Consider the following 19,807-nt stretch of genomic DNA (forward strand, 5'->3'; position numbering starts at 1 on the left):
TAAGTTCCATCTCAAAAGTCATCCTCCACTGTTGTGTCTCTTCTCAATTGTGAGCAACCCTGCCCTGTAATGAGGTCCCTTAAGAAATTATTCACGTGTCTCTTATGGTACTAATGAGCCTGGATGCTACTTTCTGCTTTTAGTCTGCTGCACCCAACTGAGCTTAAGAGGTGTTCTGTTGTATAGATTCCCTTTCAAGGACAGCATCCTAATACGTATCTGTGTAATTCTAAGTGTCCTCAGGTACTTCTCTGGGCTGAGCTGTAACTTAAGGTTGAGTGTGGTATCTTCACACTGTTTCCTGCTTGTTTATCTGTTTTGGCCAATTGAAACTTCTACCATTATTTCAATTAAAAAGAGCTTTTGCAAGATATGGAATCAATTACACTACTTAGTACTCAAATTTTTCTGACTGATTTTCCTATATAGATGATGCAATTCAGTAATATGACTTCACTGTAATGACATAGGAGATGCTTTATGAATCCACTTATTTCAAAGTTTATCTAATTTATCTCTGACATCCTTCAAGAATAAAAATCTTCAGGCTCAGCATAAAATATATATTAAAAATATAAAATAAACCAGAGCTTGAACATTAGGGTGAAGTACTTGAAGATGCACTCACTCCTACCTAATATATAAAAACAAGGATCTACAAGGATACTCTTTTAACCTTATTTCAGTAACATATATTTTGTGTGCATAATAAAATATTAAAATAATGATTATGAGCCAAAAAATCTACCAGAAAGAAATGAAGCATTCTGTGGTTAATATGAAGGACTTTGGGCTAGACTTGTTTTGGTTACCCAATTGGAATCTCGGTTCATCCATCACATGGAGACCATACCCAACTCCCAAAGTTGTAGGGAGAGTTAAAACGTAATAACATACCTTAAGGGCTTACGATATTATCTAACACATAGTTAATAACAAAAATTATAGTTTTACTAATAAAAATAAATGACAAGAAAGAATAACATTCCCTAAAGCTATTATGATTCTAGAACGTTCCTTACAGATTATATAGATGTATGTAAGCATATATAAAGTGATGTCATACTTAGTAGTCCTTAATAAGCAAGCAAGCATTTAAGAAGATTATGACATCATTCTTAGTATTACATTGAGAGAGAGAGAGTGAGCACCCCCCCTCAATCCCCGTCTGCGGCAGCAAAATTTTGGCTGAAGACATGAAGAGCAGTAAATAATGCCAGGCCTGGGAATAGTATTTAGGAAGCATCCATAAAGAAAAACCCATGCTGCAGTTTGGCACCCTAGCTGGTGAAAGTGAAAGGGGACATTTCAAAAATTCTTTCCAGCTTAACCTTAAACCACAGAAAAAAATACTTTTGCATATAGTCTGAAGAAATTTTTTATACATGGTTTGCCTGATTTTCTACCTGGCATTAATTATTTAATGAATTTTGATTAATTTGGGGGGTAACTGAAAAAAAAAAAGTACAAAATGTCTGTTTCACAGTCTGTTATCTCATGAAAAACGAGAACCAAAAAGTAACGGGGGAAAATACTGACGAGTCATTTATCCATCACGTAATTAAATAAATATTTACTGAATTTCTGCTGTGGTTCAGGGACTATTCTACATGCTGAAGATATGAGTTAAAAACAAATCAGCAAAGGAATTAACTCATGTCAAGACGATATTGATTAGAAAAACAGTGATACAGGTCCCTGACTCTCTTAGCGTCCAGTAGCCAAGTTCTATTTTGATTTGACAATGTAACAGACTATTTGAATAAACTTTGATTTACTACCCAAAATCTATCAACATATCCCAAGATGAATTTTAAAATGGTTCTAGAAGATATAAGAATCTATGAGGATTTGTGAGGTAATACGCCACCTCTTCAATACACAGATAAAAATCAAAACAGAGCTGATTAATGCCTATTGACAATATAATGAATACATTTTTTAGTGGCTAAATAGTAGCTTCAACCTTTTTCAATTCACGTAAATACCCCAAAGTTCAAAATTAATATAGTGAGTAACTAAAAGAGTCTGAAGATCAGGAAACAGATTCTCACTTGAAATATAAACTGTAGATATTTAGTTAGATGGGCAAATACCAGATAGATTTTTTTTTCACCAAATATGAGATGTTTTCACTCACTCTGAGTGAAACCAACAAAGAGAGAATGGTCCTAAGGGTTTACAATGTCCAGGAGGAATAGTCAGTCTTGTTTGGGTATTTCATACATGATTCCACTGAGAAATTTCTGAGGAAAAAATACAATCTATTTCATATATTTCTGAGACAAGTCTATTAGACTTCGTTCACTATCTGAAATAATGCAATTTCCTTTTTTAGAACACACTGATTTATTTTAATGAATTCATTCTTCTGTGCAAAAATATTATGTGGTGATGCCTACACTCTGGAAGGGGTTGACAGTGGCATCTGCCCTTCCCTCTCTCCCACAATAACTACCCACAGCAGCAAGGCTCTTAATAAGTGATTGTGGAATGAATAAATTAAAGTTCTCAGAATTACACACTGCAGAGAAAATTAAACAAGGACAATGCATTTGTCTCCTTCAACTGCCACAAATATTCACAGTCACAGGTGTACACTTGCATACTTCTGGTATTTCAGCATCAGCAGTTAAACATTAGCCATTTTTTAAATACCTTAAAAAAAAAAAAAGAACCTTCCTTTAAAAAATATTTTGGACTAGTAAGTCTTATGGAGAAATCCTATGTGAATACCAAGGAAAGATTTAAAAGATGTATTGATCTTCTCAGCAAGGCAGAAAATGTCTTCCATTTTTTAAAAGGCAAGTTACAAATACTGGTTTTATCGACATGAATATACGTTCAAGTCAAAGCTCATCTTAAAGAATTAAGGAAAAGGTAATACTCATAAATGGCATCTCCAATCAATATATATCCTGGTGCTGAATTTGAAAATTCATATTTTTCATGGAAGGCATAAGGCCCAGGATCAATGATTCAACTGCTTTAATGACAAGATGAAGGATTACTTTCTTATGCTGTCAATGCTAAATAAAACATATAAAATCAGTTCTTTCAATAACAAACAACCTCAGCCTTTAAAATAATACAGTGCTAAAGACTAAATCATCAGAGAAGAAGTTAAAATATTTTATTCGCAAAACCCAACAATACTGAGTCATTCCTGGGAGTCTCTAGCGCTCATTCCACCTGGGAAGGGCAAGCCATTTCATTTAGGCATTTAAAAAATATCACTTATTAGCAAGATTCCTTCAGATAAAATCATTACTTGGTATATTTCTCTTAAATTCAAGTTATTGAATTTTTTATTAAGAGAGAATTTTGGACATTTTTTTAAGTTGTTACAATGATAGAAATCCCCAAATAAGCCAGAAATATTGATATTTGCTAACAACTTGCAACACAGACAAAAAACACAATTCTTTAGACATCTTAGAATCAAAACAGCCTTGGATAATGGCATTCTCTGCAAAGCAAATCATACATGCTATAGACAATGATCAGCGTAGGCTTAAGGATAAAAGATCAAGCATAGAGGTTAATTTAAATAAAACATTCGAAATCCTCCCTGATTTTCCCTCATTTAAACACCCAAACAAAACATGTGGTACCTTTTAATTTTCTGAATGAGTAGTTTCCAATCAATGTTTCCTCGATTAGAGACAAGAATCTGAAGGATCTACCGAAACAAAAGAAAAAAATTCATGTATAGATTTATTAACTCAATATTGAAAACTGTAACTCACCAGTAAGCAAAAGCATTCTTTACATCCAGATATGAAATCTACGTCTTGAGATCTGTAGCACAAAAAAACGCAGTACTTGATTTTTTTAGGAAGCTCGGTAAGGAATTTAAAAGCATTTCACTTTGAGATCACAAAAAGCAGATCCTTTGGAAAAAAAAAAGGGGGGGATTAAAAAGAGAGCACAGTAAAATGTGAAAAAAAAAAAAAAAACCCAAACCATTACCAGCGCCTATGCAGCGATACCACCCCAGCCTAGCCTTTGAGAACTGCAGCAGAATCCTTGTCCCGGAACATGATCTCCGCGGTCTGGCTCAGGCTCTCTAGCTCCAGACAGACGCAGTCTGCAAGCCACCAGCTCCTGTCTGTGTGTGTCGGGGAAAGGGAAGCTGCAAATTAGAAAAAGTCCCCGCAGTGGCGAAAAGGAAAATAAGGCGAGTGGGAGAGGGAGAGAGAGCTCACTAGCCTCAGAATTTTCGAGAATGATGACAAGCCACCGGGTGCCGCCATCATTCACTGACAATAAGATGCAGTCCTGGCTTATGATTTAGCGGTTTGCACAGGGGCTTCTGGTATCAAATGCCTGACAGGCATCTTAATTGCGTCCATCCAAGTGTGTCCCCAGGAGTCGAGTCTATAAGCCTATGAATGTCATCATCTGTTCTCCTTTGTGTTAATGCCACACACACACACACACACACACACACACACAAACCCCTGTGCTTAAACAGAGAAATTGTTTGCTGGCATATAGGATTACAAATAAGTTGGGCCCCACAAACTGGACATAACTAAACGATAGTTTATAAGAATTTTTATCATCTGCATTTATGACATCAGAAAGATTCTTTGATGTTTTGTCATTGGCAGATCATTACAATAGTTTTAAAACTGAGTATCACATATTGCTTATTCATAGTACAAATAAATAGGTTCATTAGAGAAATGCGCACAATTACGTATATTTTCTTATGGAAAATTTGATCCCCTTGTAACTGCGATAATTACGCCCTTGGCAATGGTTTCCTTACAAGGGAGAATGCAGCAAAAACAAAGAGGATTAGGAAACCAGGGTTGATGTGTGATTTCTGGAGGCAATCTATAATAATTCCTTTCACATACAAAGGCAAAGAGAGGTAGCAACCAGCTTGAGCAGTGAGACTTTACACTCCCCCAGGACCAAGACAGGGAATTGAATCTCTGGCATAATCAGTATCCCCTTTATGTTAGCAACTGAAATTAACAGTTGAATATCCCTGTTTTATAGTGTCCCTTATGTAGGGAGGTTAAATATGAAATAATTCCCAGCATTTATTTCATGGACAAAAGGGATGGGGGGAAATGTTAATAAATAAATTTTTATAGCATTGCTAGCTCTCTGCATCAGTGAATGGAGCAAAATTCCATGTGTACCAAAAGGGCCGGCTGCAAAGAAGGTTGCTGGGAGGCAGCATCACCATGGTTACCGGAAACAGAAAGTAGGAAAAAAATAAGGTGATGATAGAGGAGATGGAAGGAGAAGCTACAGTGGAGGAAATCCAGAGACAGAATGATATGTTTCATTTTTTTTTTCTTTCTGGAAAGAATTGTCTCTATCAGTTTTTCATATTAGATTTTGAATGTGTTAGGATGAATATGCATTCTGTATCAGTCACCTTTCTTCTCCATTTTTGGATCACTAGCTAATTTTGCTTTCAGAAGTTTGGTTCTTTTGTATGAGATGGATCCTAATATTCCTTGCCTCTGACACTATCCTGGATTCCTGGACAACACTCAGCTTAGTCCACACCCTTTGTTTCACAGGTGAGAAAGCTGAGGCCCAAGGAATCTGACCAAGGTCACAAAGCTGGCTGGAGATCCAACAGAAACACCATCCTAGTCTCCTAGTTCAGGTCCCTGTTTTTCTTCTCTCAACAAGTAACTTTCTTTCTGTGCTCTCTTCCATTCTGTCTGCAAGCAAAACAGATTCCAGAAACATCCTTTTGTCTGTGATTTTGTAAGTCTTCTTTTATTTGCTAAAGCAGTGATCCTCCTCTTTAAAACTCTGCATTGCAATCATTCCAAAGACCAGCTTTGCTTAATAGCTATGCTGTACACTGTACTCCACGTCTAGGAAACTGGAGTAATTATGTCACTGCTTTTCCTTCATTTCCAGTCTGGCAATCAGATGAATAAAGCATGATTGCCCTGTTGTGAACCTATCTTGTTGAGCCTGAACTTAATCATCATATACTAAGCACTCTCTCATCCCTGGCATCATTCTTTCTGCAAGCATGAAATTGGGTAATCGAATTGAATCAGCTTCCCAAGGTTCCTCCTAGTTATAGACAATGTGAACCTTCCTGGGGTTACCAATAATGAAGCTGCAAAATTGAGAGCTCACATAAAATTGTTTAAAAAGGAAGGGAAAAAATACTCAAAGCAACCACTCGGGGGCGCAATATTTGTTAAAATCTTTCTGAGATATTCAGTAAAAAAAATTATGAGTAGGATTTTGACCTTGCGTTTATTTCCTTTCTAAAACATTCTTTCAATGTTCAGTTCTTATGAGTCATTGCTCTTAGGTTAACTCATTGATTTGTTGTTGTTCAGTCGCTAAACCGTGTTTAACTCTTTGATAAGTAGAATCATGCTGCTTTTTTTGACATTTTAAAGTATAGCTGCTGCTACCACTACTACCCTCTGCCCTCAGCATGTCAGCTATACAAGAAATTAATCACAGTAAAAAAATATGGTTACCTTAGGTAATAATTACAAGAGATTTCAGGTTTCAGTGAATCCTCCATAGTGGTTAGGACTTTTTTTTTCTTTTAAAAAAATGTCCCTTTATATATAATCTTTCTATGACATGACAATTTTTCTCCTCAGTGATTTTGGACATTAAGGTTATTTTTTCAAAGCAAATATTTTGTTTTAATATGCTGTCCTCTACTGTTCACTTCTAGGCAAGCAAAAAAAAAAAAAAAATGATGCACAAGACTGTCATTTCTTGAAACATGAATCATATTTTATCAAGATCTCATAAAGCACACATAATGGTCTTGGTCAGTTTAAAAGTCAGCTCAGCTTCCAAAAATATTTAATACTCCTTGGGAATCATTTAATATTTGTGGATACTTGGTTCAGTCAATGAGAATGAGTAGGGATATTCTTTTCCTTTTCACTTTTATCATTTGTTAATGGAAGTATAACTTTGTCTTTTGTAAAATAAGCACTATATGTAACACAGAATTCTTTTTTTTAAGGTTTCACAATCACACTTTATAACTACTAAAGTTAGTTCTGAACTAACTAGTTTTCTGAAACCACACCATGATGCTACACACCAGTTATATGCTCATGTGTGTGTGCATGCTAAATCGCTTTAGCCCTGTCTGACTCTGCAATCCCATGAACTGCAGCCTGCCAGGCTCCTCTGTCCATAAAATTCTTCAGGCAAGAATACTGGAGTGGGTTGCATTGCCTTCCTCCAGGGGATCTTCCCCACCCAGGGACTGAACCCGTGTCTGTTACCTCTAACCTGCACTGGCAGGCGGCTTCTTTACCACTAGGGCCACCTGGAAAGCCCTTACATGCTCAGACCGAGTTCTTACTGGCCGAAGTTCTGAAATGCTGTGCAATTACATATGCCAGGAATCTGTATCACGTAAGACTCTCACTGGCCAAGGTTACAGAATTAGACAAGATTTCTTCAACCCAAAATTCTAGATTCACATAAAATTCTAACAAGCCAAAATTCAGAATCACAAAGTCCAATAAAACAACCTTCCCAAACCACATGAGATTCTTTTGATCAAGCATTCAGAATTACATGAGACTCCTATCAGAGAATGTTTCAGACTCATGCAGGATTCCTACAGGCCAAGGTGCATGATCAAGATTCCAGAATTACCCTAAATTTCTTATGGACTAGGCTTCCAGAAGCAGCCAATATTCTCATAAGCAAGTTTCTCAAAAACCCAGTGATAGCCAGGTTCCTGGAATCAAGCGTATTTTTTCATGCCAAGTTGTAAAACATAATTCTTGCCTTTAAGTATGTTCTACTCTGATAACACTAGACACCAGATAATTGAGAGGCTTGCATGATGTTTTAAATTTATGCTTATGAGCCTCAACTGTCATGTAGCACTATTTGCCGGTTCATTTAACCAATTTTAATGGCACATATTCATAGGATTTAGGTATGGGAAAAAAGGAGAACATTTCCTACTCAAGGAACTTCAATTATATTGAGGGGAACACAGAAGTGAACAGAAATCTAAGTTCACAATTCTTTTTCTCACTTTGATGAGACATGCTATCTTTGCCCCTGGGTTATCTGCTTTATCTCAGGTCCTCATCTTTATGAATCCCCCAATCCCAAGTTCAGTTTAGCTTACCCCTGTGCTTCTTCTGGAAGATTCTTGGTTTTGTTCCTTATGGATATGGATCTGTGTATTTCTCTATCACCGTTTAAGCCCATTAGGAATGGATAATGGAGGTATTTCCTTCTTACTTCTTTGAAGTTCTTGGTCATATATCATTTTCCAAACTAGGACTTTTCTAACTACCATAATGAAAACTGCAGTCCTGTCCCTTTCGCAGTCCTTCATCACCTGCTCTACTTTCCCCTTTTCCATAGCACTTACCACTTTCTATCATACCATAGAGTTTTATTTTTTATGCTTACTATGTATTACCTGGGGCTTCCCTGGTGGCTTAGACGGTAGAATCCACCTGTAATATAAGAGATCCAGGTTCAATCCCTGGGTTGGGAAGATCTTCTGGAGAGGAGAATGGCTAGAATCCCATGGACAGAAGAGCCTGGGGAGCTACAGTCCATGGGGTTGCAGAGTCGGACATGACTGAGCGACTAACTCATTTCACTTTTATTTATTACCTGCCTCACTCTCTAGGTCATGAGGGAAGTCATCTTAACATGTTTGGCCCACTAATCTCTAAAGCAACACTAAGACAGTGCCTGGAATATCTAGCACTCAAAAAATATCTTTTAAACAGTAAGTGTGAAAATCACAATATTATTGGATTAAGTTGGAGTATTTAAGGACAAGAGAAGTTTTTGGATTCTATATTGACTTCCTTGTTCTATATATTCAGTCTTCCTTATGAACATAGTCTTTTATTTATACTAAAAATCATTTTTTTTCCCCATGGAATCAATTTTTTTTGGTAATTTCCATGAAAAGATACACATTTATTTAAAACAGGGATTTGTCCCCTACTTTCTTTATATTCTGCAAGTACCTAGCATGGGACTATCAGCTCTTAAATATCAGCTGAGAAAGAGCTTGTTTGATAAATCATACTTCTATTGGTCTTAAATATGCTAAGTTTTAATCATTAGATTATTTAAATTAGAAAAATTAATAAATTAGTACTGTCTCATGGCCAAAATGCTTTGAAATGGCTTTCTGAAAACTGACTATAATTATTATAATCTGCACTTTAAAAATTAGTAAGAGAAATAATAATTACACTTTTACCTAGTACTCTTAAATTTGTTATTCTACATATATTTGGTTCTCTTGGGCATACACCTAGAAATGGAATTAGTGGGTCATAAAGTAGACATACATTCAACTTTACTAGATATTGCCAAACTGTCTTCAAAATTGTTAAAATCAATTTACACACCCACCAGCAGTGTATCAGAGTTTCGGTTGTTCTATCATTATAGCTTTCAACATCTGGAGAGCTTTTTATTGCCAACATAGTTTTTCAAGGGTAATGAGACTATGACTTAATGAGCTGAACTAGCAATTATTTTTCATGGTAATAGTAGAATATTATGGTGTCATTGGTTTAGAAATTCTTTGTTTACAATAAATTTTAGGACCTATTAGTGAACATTGTGGAAAAGGGTTTTGGGGTGAACATATATTTTAAAAATGTGACATGCAACCAAGGCTGCACATGATGATTATGTTTGTTAGATAAATGAGTTGTATGGGGATATTTTACTTAGAAGGGAGAAGATATTTTATACAGGGTTTTAATAAATTAATAGGCAACTGTGAAGTGAAAAACAATGAAGTGAAAAGCTGTGTAGTAAAATCTCTATCTTAGAAGTATATCAACAAGTCAAAGTATGACATGTCTGAGGCAACACACACCAAACTGCACTATCATGACAAAAGAATGAACAGTTAAGGTGCTTCCAAAACTGTTCCTTTCACACAAAGCCCTTGCTCGTTCATTCTCACCATAATTACTAGTGTACTTCTTTTTCTCCAACCCCAATCTTACACATCCTTTCTGGTCCATTTAAAATTCTGTCCTCTTTTACAGGGACTTTGTAGGTGGCTCAGTGGCAAAGCATCTGTTTGCCGATGCTAGAGATGCAGGAGATGGGCATTCATTCCCTGGGTCGGGAAGATCCCTTGGAGAAGGAAGTGGCAGCCTGCTTGAGTATTCCTGCCTGGAGAATTCCATGGAGAGAGGAGTCTGGCAGGCTATAGTCCATGGGGTCACAAAGAGTTGGATGTTACTGAGCACCTCTTTTACAATGGTTCCAGAACTTTTCCAGCCCACAGTGCCACAAAGCTCTTCCTCTGTGCTTGTGATTGGTCTCTTCCTATTTTCTATTTTTTCCTGATTCAGTCTTGGGAAGTTGTACTCGTCTGAGAACTTGTCTATTTCTTCTAGATTGTCCATTTTATTGGTGTAGAGTTGCTTATAGTAGTCTCTTATGATCCTTTCTATTTCTGTGGTGTCAGTTGCAACTTTTCCTTTTTCATTTCTAATTTTGTTGATTTGAGTCTTCTTTTTTCTCTTAATGTGTCTGGCTAATTCACAAAAAACCAGCTTTTAACTTTATTATTCTTTGCTACTATGTTCTTCATTTCTTTTTCATTTGTTTCTGCTCTAGTCTTCATGATTTCTTTCCTTCTACTAACTTTGAGTTTTTTCAAAGCTGTTTCTCTGAATTGCCATGATGTCAAAACAAAAAATAATTAACATGATACCAACGAGCAAGGAGATCCAAGCAGTCCATGCTAAAGGAAATCAGTCCTGAATATTCATTGGAAGGACTGATGTTGAAGCTGAAACTCCAATACTTTGGCCACCTGATGCGAAGAGCTGACTCATTTGAAAAGACCCTGATGCTGGGAAAGATTGAGGGCAGGAGGAGAAGGGGATGACAGAGGATGAGATGGTTGGATGGCATCACCGACTTGATGGACATGAGTTCGGGTAAACTCCGGGAGTTGGTGATGGACAGGGAGGCCTGGCGTGCTGCGGTTCATGGGGTAGCAAAGAGTTGGACACAACTGAGCAACTGAACTGAACTGAAACCATAATGCCTGATATTATATATGGCCTCTGGCTGGTCTTCAGTTGTTTATATGCAATTATTCTGATACAGACCAATTAAAAAAGCATATGACATGCTTCTCATATAAATTATTAAATTCCAATAATGTGCCAATCCCTTTGAACACATTATTTTATTCAATAACTCAGAGTTATGAACTGCCTTTCACAGCTGAGGAAATAGGCCCAGTTAGGTTTAGTTACATTCCAAGAACATACAGCTGGTAAGTAGTGAAGCAGAAATTCAGTCCCTAAACTGCTGAACTAATTAGTTTGTAATTCAGCTTAACACTTCCAAGGTATCAGAAATGGAGAAAAAAATTAAACATAGAATTAAGAATTTTCCATTTTTCTAGGATAGGTATTAAGACTTTAAACAGACTGTGTATTGTTCTAGGTGTGCATGAAAGAGATAGCATTAGAAACAAGAATTTTGATTTTCAGAATTATTTCAAATTCCATCAGTTCATAGTTTAATGATGTATATGTGTGAACACAAACATTCCTACAGTTGAAGAAGACATCATAATTTTATTCACTATCTATTTGGTCTATTATTAGAGTGTACAATGTCACATCTGTGAGATATATGCTCATGTGTTTTTTAAAGTACTTCACTGTTCGACAATTTGAGTTTATTGTGTATGTTTTTAAATATATTGTTCCATTTAACCTACTTTAGAAGTACAGATTGTAATAATAAAATATCTCTCTTGGCCAATCATTACCCTCATTTTATTAGACAAAGTTAGAAATAATCAAATACCATGGTGAATCTTAAAGGTTACATCAAAGAACATTATATCAATTCCATATTACACAATGCATGTTTTGTTTAAATTAAATTTATTTATAGTCAGATTCTGCCTGTGGGCATGTTTCTTCCAAATAACTCCACTCCCTCCATCAAGTCTATCCTCAAATATTAACTTCTCAAGGAGGATTAACCTAACCATGATATTTAATACTGCAACCTGAAATTCCCATTATTTATCTCCTTTATCTTATTTTGCATAATACTTATTTTCTAATATACTATATAGTTTACTTATTTTTATTCTTTATTGCTTTCTCTTCTCATTCACTTGTAAGGTCCATGAAGGCAAACTCTTTGCATGTTTTGTTCACTAATGTATCCCAGGTACCTAGAACTAGGCCTAGTACGTAACTGGTACACAGTAAATATTCATTAAACTAATACCTATATGAACAAATAATTAAAATTATAACACTAAAACGCATATAAAAACCATGAATTACCTCCTAAAAATTCTAAATTCTGAGCTTATCAGCTGAGAACATTCAGTTTCAGAAATCACTAGACTAAATCCATAATGTAAGTATTTTATTTGGTTTATGTATTGGTTAATAAATATAAAGTTTTAGGCTTTTCATCTTTGGCACATTTATAGCCATTTTGAGTACATCTTTCCTTTAACTTTAGATTTTTTTAGTTATCTGTTTATCTATTTATTATGTATTTTAACAAAAATTATTCTAGTCATTTTTTTGCGTGCTTGTGAATCCCTATTTAGAAATTACATTACATATTTCTCTTCATCTTTCCAATCACCTGAAAGTTGATACAAACTGCTTTCTTTCACTACTGGAGATACTACCAGCCTGTGGGGAAACATATTTATAAAACAAATGGGCAAGCCATAAAAGAATTAGTGTTGAGAAGTTCTCACTTCAAAAAATTTTCACTTGACAATCAGTCAAGCAGAATCATCTTCAGGACTTACGAATTTCTTGGCTGATCTTTCTGGAAGCATGAAATGAACCTGCATTTTATCTAATGTCTCCACATTAGATAGGAACATTAGAGTTTAATGGAAGACTGGCTAAGGACACAAAATCAAATGATGCATTGCATGATATTAGATATAAAATCCTTATTTCTTTTTTAAAACTGCTAAAAGGAATTATTTTGTTTACTGTTCTCCAAGCTTTGAAGACCGTTATCTCAATATTCTAAATCTTTGTCATTCCTTAGTCAACAATTCGGAGAACTGGAGAGTTAGCAGTAATTGAGAGTTAAGCTAGGACTGCAAGGAGATACAACCAGTCCATCTTAAAGGAGATCAGCCCTGGATGTTCATTGGAAGGACTGATGCTGAAGCTGAAACTCCAATATTTTGGCCACCTCATGCGAAGAGTTGACTCATCTGAAAAGACCCTGATGCTGGGAGGGCTTGGGGGCAGGAGGAGAAGGGGACGACAGAGGATGAGATGGCTGGATGGCATCACCGACTCGATGGACATGAGTTTGAGTAAACTCCAGGAGCTGGTGATGGACAGGGAGACCTGGCGTGCTGCGATTCATGGGGTCGCAAAGAGTCGGACACGACTGAGCAACTGAACTGAACCAAAGCTAGTACTAATCCATCTGAATTCAGGTCTGTTCAGTTTTGTTGGAAAAGTAATGTCTCTGCTTTTTAATATGCTGACTAGGTTGGTCACAGCTTTTCTTCCAAGGAGCAGCGTCTTTTAATTTCATGGGTAGGCAGTCTTTAACCTTAACACCACTGGATTATTCTGAAAGCTTTGACTTCTGCAAGCTTCTACAGCGTTTTCCTGCAATGTTGAGCATTTACAGTTCAAATTATAAAATGTCTACTGTGGTGGTAAATAAATGCAATGTCATATTGAAATGATTTCTCAAAATGTATATTATTATAAAAATTTATTTTGTTAATAAGCCAAAATTCACATTCCAAAAATTTATGAAATTCATACTTATTTTCTCTGCTATTTAGAGGCGAGTACTCTTGGGTGATTGCCACCCAAGATATGAAATGTCTTAGTCCCTCTCATTCCTTTTCCTTTAGTCCTTTTACCAGGGGTACATTACAAATGGGAGGAGAGTATTAACTGGGAATATTGGGCTTCAGAGCTGGTGCTAGTGATAAAGAACCCACCTACCAATTTAGGAGACATAAGAGACACAGGTTCAATCTTTGGGTCAGAAAGATCCCCTGGAGGGCATGGCAACCCACTCCAGTATTCTTGCCTGGAGAATCCCATGGACAGAGGAGCCTGGCAGGCTACAGTCGCTGGGTCACAAAGAGTTGGACATGACTGAAGAGACTTAGCATGCACACGTATGGGTTATTTAGTTACCAGCAGCTTAAATAAAACAGCTTGTCAGAACTACACACGCTTTGAATATCTACAATACAATCAATGGTATATCTAAACGTGTTTTAAGATCCTAAATCCTCCTATTGATTGGAACCAAAGAACATAATGATGGATATCAAATCCCTTGAGTGAAAAGAAAGGGGAACTGGAATGGAGAGTGGGGGCACTTCTATGTTCCTTATCATCAGATTTCTAAGCTATAAAAGATACTAGATAAAAGACATATTAGCTTTTAAATTAAAAGGAAATATTCTACATAATCAATGAATAAATGAATATTCTTTCTTGACAATACCATCAAGTTCGCTAAAAAGAGTTCACGTGGAAAGGATTATAGACGGCAGTATTAGAAATTATATTAATATTATATTTATACTACCTTTTTCCATAATTTTGTGGCTTTTTTCCTCTTTTGCTTCTAATAGCAAACATATAATTAAAGAAATAAGATTTGATTATATTTAATATTCTGGGAGAATTAACTCAAGATATTTTTCTAGACATTGTTCATCTACTGTGACTTATTTTCCAAATGGAGTGTGACAATATGCTCTTTACAAAGGTAGCCATTGTGAATATCTGGGCCAACAAATGTGTCTGGAGAGAAATTTTCACATCCCTAAGGCCACTAACTGTTTTCTTAAACCGCCACATTCCACACTGTTTTTTGTTTCCTCCCCTAATCTTTATGCTTTGCCTACCCCTTCCCAACTCTTCCTTCTCCTTGTACCCCAAAGGCAGAGAGAGCGCTGTTATGTAAACAAACTTTCCTCTACCAAAGTCCTGCGATTTCAAGTTAGTTGAGGGCAGATTCCATGGGTTTTATACCATTTTCTCTCTATAATATCTAATAGACTCTTTCTTGCATTGGTGTACAAAAATAATGTTATTTCATTTTTTTCATTCAAGGAAAAATTGGAACTGAAGATGGGTAGAAAAATATGAGGTTATTGCAGTCACTCTACATAGTACTAAGCATGGGATTTGTTTATTTTGAATCCAGCAGAACTAAAGAAATAAAGGGAATAGAATACGCAACTTACAGATACCTTCAGCTGAAATGCCTGTAGGCAAATAGATGCCATATTAGAAAAAACCAGAAGGTGCCTCAATGACAAGTTTCTCTAGATAGCAAAGACTGACTGTAATTTTCTCATAGTTTCATATTTTCATTTGGAGCTGCTCAATAAAATGTATGATTGATTGGCTGACAAGAGAAGGGGAAGTGAAAGCTATGTTATATGCACACAGAACGCACAAAGGGGGACTTTGAGTAATTGGCAGTCAGGACTTTCCATTAGAAGGCAAGTGCAATGAAAGAGAAACTTATTTTACAAGGAAAAATTAGAAAGGAAAAAAGAGCAGGGAAAACTGAACTTGATAAAATAGCACAGAAATGCTAAGATGGACTCAGTGCTATGCGCATAACCTGGAGAAAAGAAGTAAATGAAAAATACTGGTGTGTATTAGGAGGGTTAAGATACTCAAATCACAAGGGGAAAAGGAAGAACATGGGAGAAAGGTAAAGAAGGATTAGAGGACCAGGAACTTTAGAAGCAAACAGGGTTTCATTTATAAACCAGTGAGCCAGTCTGACAGGTGAGGCAGGCTGAGGCACTTGAAAGATCTCATTCAACGGCTGGCATTACCGAATGCCCAGCTGGGTCTGAACAAGAGTAGTTTTAAACAGGGACATTGTCTAAGGAAATTTTAAGTTTCATGTGCCCTTTAATGCAGCCTTATAAATCTTGAACAGCATCAATATATTCACCAACCACAGGCAATCAGCGTTACTCCAGAATTTGCTGGACACAGCAAGTCCTTGATAGGGAATATTCTAATGTGGATGGCTGGCCCTCTGCTCAGGATTTACATGTATTGATGACATGCAAATCAGTTTAGTGCAGCCTCATCAACAGCATAAATTAAGTGCATCCTGTTGTGGGGATCATCTTGGAAACAGAGAATGTCACCTTCAGTATGCCTGTGGTCTGGAGACGAGCAGTCAGTCTCTGAGTGAGGGAGAGTGAAAAACAGACCAAGAGCATCTCCTCACCACTGCCTGGCTGCCTGCATGCTTCTTTACATTAAATGCCTGACTACTCACATAAAATAGCTTGGCTCGAAATAATTTTCTTTTTAACATCCATTCAGAGACAAGAGATTCAAAAGTAGCATTTTGATCTAGAATCCCTGATACTGCAGGTAGGCAAATCATAGGAGAAGACAATGCTCAATTCTAACCTTTGTTTAAAGAGTGCATATTTCATTAACAAACGATACCCTCTAGCATTGGACACATGCTTTGTATATGAGTGAGGATGGATTTACAACTTCCTGTTACACATTCTAAGTAACTTAGTAAATAAAGGGCTAAAGGCTCCAGTGAGAAAAATCACAAAATTGTATGACAAACATAAGGAAAAAAATCCTTTGGTTTAGGAAATACTACCTGTGACTTAGAGTTTTAAGAATATATAAACCATGCCTGGAAACAGCTGATTAAAGGAAATCCATATACAGTTCACTTCACAGAGTAAAGACATTTTCCATTGAGTTTGCAATTGCTCTCAATACATGTTATCTAGCCAGCTTATTGGACACCATCAATGAAAAATAATCTTTAAAGTCTGGATTTAATAACAGACAAAAGAAAATGAAGAGAGTATTCCTGAGGCCTAACGACATGTGGACTGGTCAAGTGTGTACCTGTGTGAAGTAGATGAATGTGGTGGTCTACCATGCCAGGGATTGAAGACACAGAGGTGCTTATAGTGAAGGGTAAGGACAAGTCAAAGGTGTTTGGCGGAGAGTTGGGAGTTGTGTGCAGCTGATGGAAGCTGTGAACTCCGTAATGTATGACAGTATTGAACGGAAATGGTATAAACAGAATGGCATCTCTACCAAGGACAGAGGAACATCAAGCATATTGCAATGAGGCTATATGGGGAGCGGAGAAGAGAAGTGGAGGTCAGAGATAAAAGGGCAAGTTTAAAATAATGTGAAGCAAGAATAAGGACTCTCATGTTCTGATGATCAGGTACCCCCCAAAACGAAGACTATGAAGAACTCAGTTCTTTGCACTTGTGTTTCACAACAACACCAGCAATAACAATAAAAGCAGTGACAACAAAAGGTTATGAAGAAATACTGACCACAGAAGACTGAAAAAACAAATGCTAGTTTTCATCAAATGCAAAGGTATTTTGTCTCTTATGCCAATGAAGCCAATGGGAGTCCCAAAAAAGAGGGTGAGGGGTCAAACTCTGCATGAATTTGAATTTGTGCTCAGAACAAGTACAATGCGTTATCACAATGCTGTTGCTGCTTTTTAGCATTTTGCTGATAAGTAATGTCTGACTCTTTGTAACTCCATGGACTGTGGCCCACTAGGCTCCTCTGTCCACAGGATTTCCCAGGCAAGAATACTGGAGTGGGTTGCCATGTTCTTCTCCAGCGGATCCTCCCGACCCAGGGATTGAACCTGCATCTCCTGCATGAAAGGCGGATTCTTTAAAACTGAGCCACCAGGGAAGCCCTAATATCTTCTAAAATTAAAGATTATATCAAAATTGGAAATTCATTTTTTAAAGAACATGATTTATTTTATTGTTTATTTTTTATTCATCTTTCCTTTCCTATTTTCCCTTCTTTATTAGCTATTAATACAATCAGTAACGACAGGTAACACCCAGAAGAAAGAAATTGCTCTAATCAAAGACATTTTAAGATGAGCTTCCATTTCACACTGACTGTTAAGAGTCAAAGGAAGATGCAAAGAGGATGCCAAGATTGGATTTATGACATATACTTTAAATAAAACCTACAAATATTGCTCATAAAATCAGAGTGTTGTCATCACTATTCTTGCTGTATTTCTACCACCTACTGGAAGTTTTGTTCTTGATGCTTGTAAACTGAAAGCCACAGAAAAACGCTTTCTCTTTCAAGTGCAAAGCAACTATAAGATGAATAAGAAACCTGTTTATGTCAGATGAAAGTGCAACACTGCTTTAGCTTTCAGAGTTTTATCTTGATTAAAGGCCAAAATCTCTGTCAGGGAGCTGGGGAGCACAGTCAGCACCCACACCAGGATATGCTCACATGCATGTTAATATGAACATGGTCTGTAGGGTTTGGGACTGATTTCAGAGCTTGAGAGTCCAAGGCCCACTGCTGATTTAGTTCGAGAAAGATCAAGAGATTCCACTATAAGCTGGAGAACTATTCTGGGAATGGAGGTGGCAGGCAGTAGGTGGCGGGGGGTGGGAGGGGGGGTCCTTAATCCTAAACTGGCTTCAGACAGCCTCCAAAGGAGGATTATTTGCAGATTATCTGATTCATTTGTTGACTGGATTGTTTTAAAATTTTTCAATGTTGATGAGAAGTGATGTTATTTTCTTAATATTTCTATTTAGGCAAATGTAAATAATAACAGTAACAGCTAATATTTGTTGAAAGTGAAGTTGCTTAGTTGTGTCCAACTCTTTGCGAGCCCATGGGATATAGCCTACAGGTTCCTCCGTCCATGGGATTTTCCAGGCAAGAGTCCTGGAGTGGGTTGCCATTTCCTTCTCCAGATCTTCCCAAGTATTTGCCTACACTACAGTGAGCACTTTATACATATTAATAAGGCTGTATAAAGAAAGTCTTTTATTACTTCCATTTTAAAAGGGGGCAAGCTGAAACACAAAAGTTTAGATGACTGCCTCAAGGGCAAGCTGCTAGCAAACAGAAACTTCATGAGCCAGACAATACAGCACGAGTTTTGCCATGAGCCTAAATTTTCCTGCATATGTTTTGAATTCCTGATAGGAGTAACCCATTCCTTTCACTGTTGGGAAATGAGGAATTCTTGAAACAGGTTCGAAGAAAGCACTAGTAAACCCAATCACTTTCCTCGCTTAGCTCAGCTGCCCAACACACACACAGGCATTCAACATCCCTTCATCTGAATTTTATGCAAAACCAAAAATACAGAAGCACAGGATATGCCAACACAGAGTACACAATCACATCGCCTCTGTTCTCCATTTTTAGCCTCGCTTCCTCTGAAAAGAGAACTTGTAAAACCATCGGGTCTCTGGAAGTCTTCCTTACTCAATCCTCATGCCTCCCTGGAAAAGTTAAAAAGAAACGAATTGCTGTTTCCTAGACATCTGGGCTATTTTGCATTCCTTCCCTGGAATTAATGATATGCTAAGCATTACCTGTTTATCATCTCTGTCTTCTGTCCAATTGATCATAATCTATGATCTCATAGGAAACAGTTATTAAAAAGTTTTAATTTGAGAGTACATAGAGATGCAGCACAAATAGGAAAGCCTGGAAATTAAACCAAATGATATTTCTGGTTTGAATTTTAAAAATGAAATTATAGACAAGTAGGCATGACCTTTATTTGTAATAAAGTCACAGGAAGTAAAACCCTCATCAATCTATTTACCTACAACGAAACTCAAAGAGGCCACTTCACTAACTCCTTAAACATGATGTAGGTACTACATCCATTGGGGAAACTAAAAGAAGTTATATATTTGCAGATTTTTAAAAATCTCATAATTCTTTAAACAACACTGTTCTTTTGGAACCTACCAAATAAA

General features: G+C 36.7%; 1 protein-coding gene across 20 annotated transcripts in view; it reads right to left on the reverse strand.

Moving 5' to 3' along the window:
- The window catches only part of MAP2 (microtubule associated protein 2), a 284,810-nt gene that overhangs the window by 141,921 nt on the left and 123,082 nt on the right, over window positions 1–19,807 (reverse strand). For 16 of the 20 annotated variants that reach the window (XM_043910212.1, XM_043910208.1, XM_043910218.1 and 13 more), the window contains one exon: window positions 3,615–3,682. The gene's annotated coding sequence lies outside the window, so the exon portion shown is untranslated. Of the gene's footprint in view, window positions 1–3,614; window positions 3,683–3,972; window positions 4,329–19,807 lie in introns of those variants that run through there. The other 4 variants (XM_043910202.1, XM_043910201.1, XM_043910203.1 and 1 more) reach the window with 3 other exon arrangements.

This window comes from Cervus elaphus, chromosome 8 (genome assembly GCF_910594005.1).
Source record: "Cervus elaphus chromosome 8, mCerEla1.1, whole genome shotgun sequence".
Taxonomy (NCBI): domain Eukaryota; kingdom Metazoa; phylum Chordata; class Mammalia; order Artiodactyla; family Cervidae; genus Cervus; species Cervus elaphus.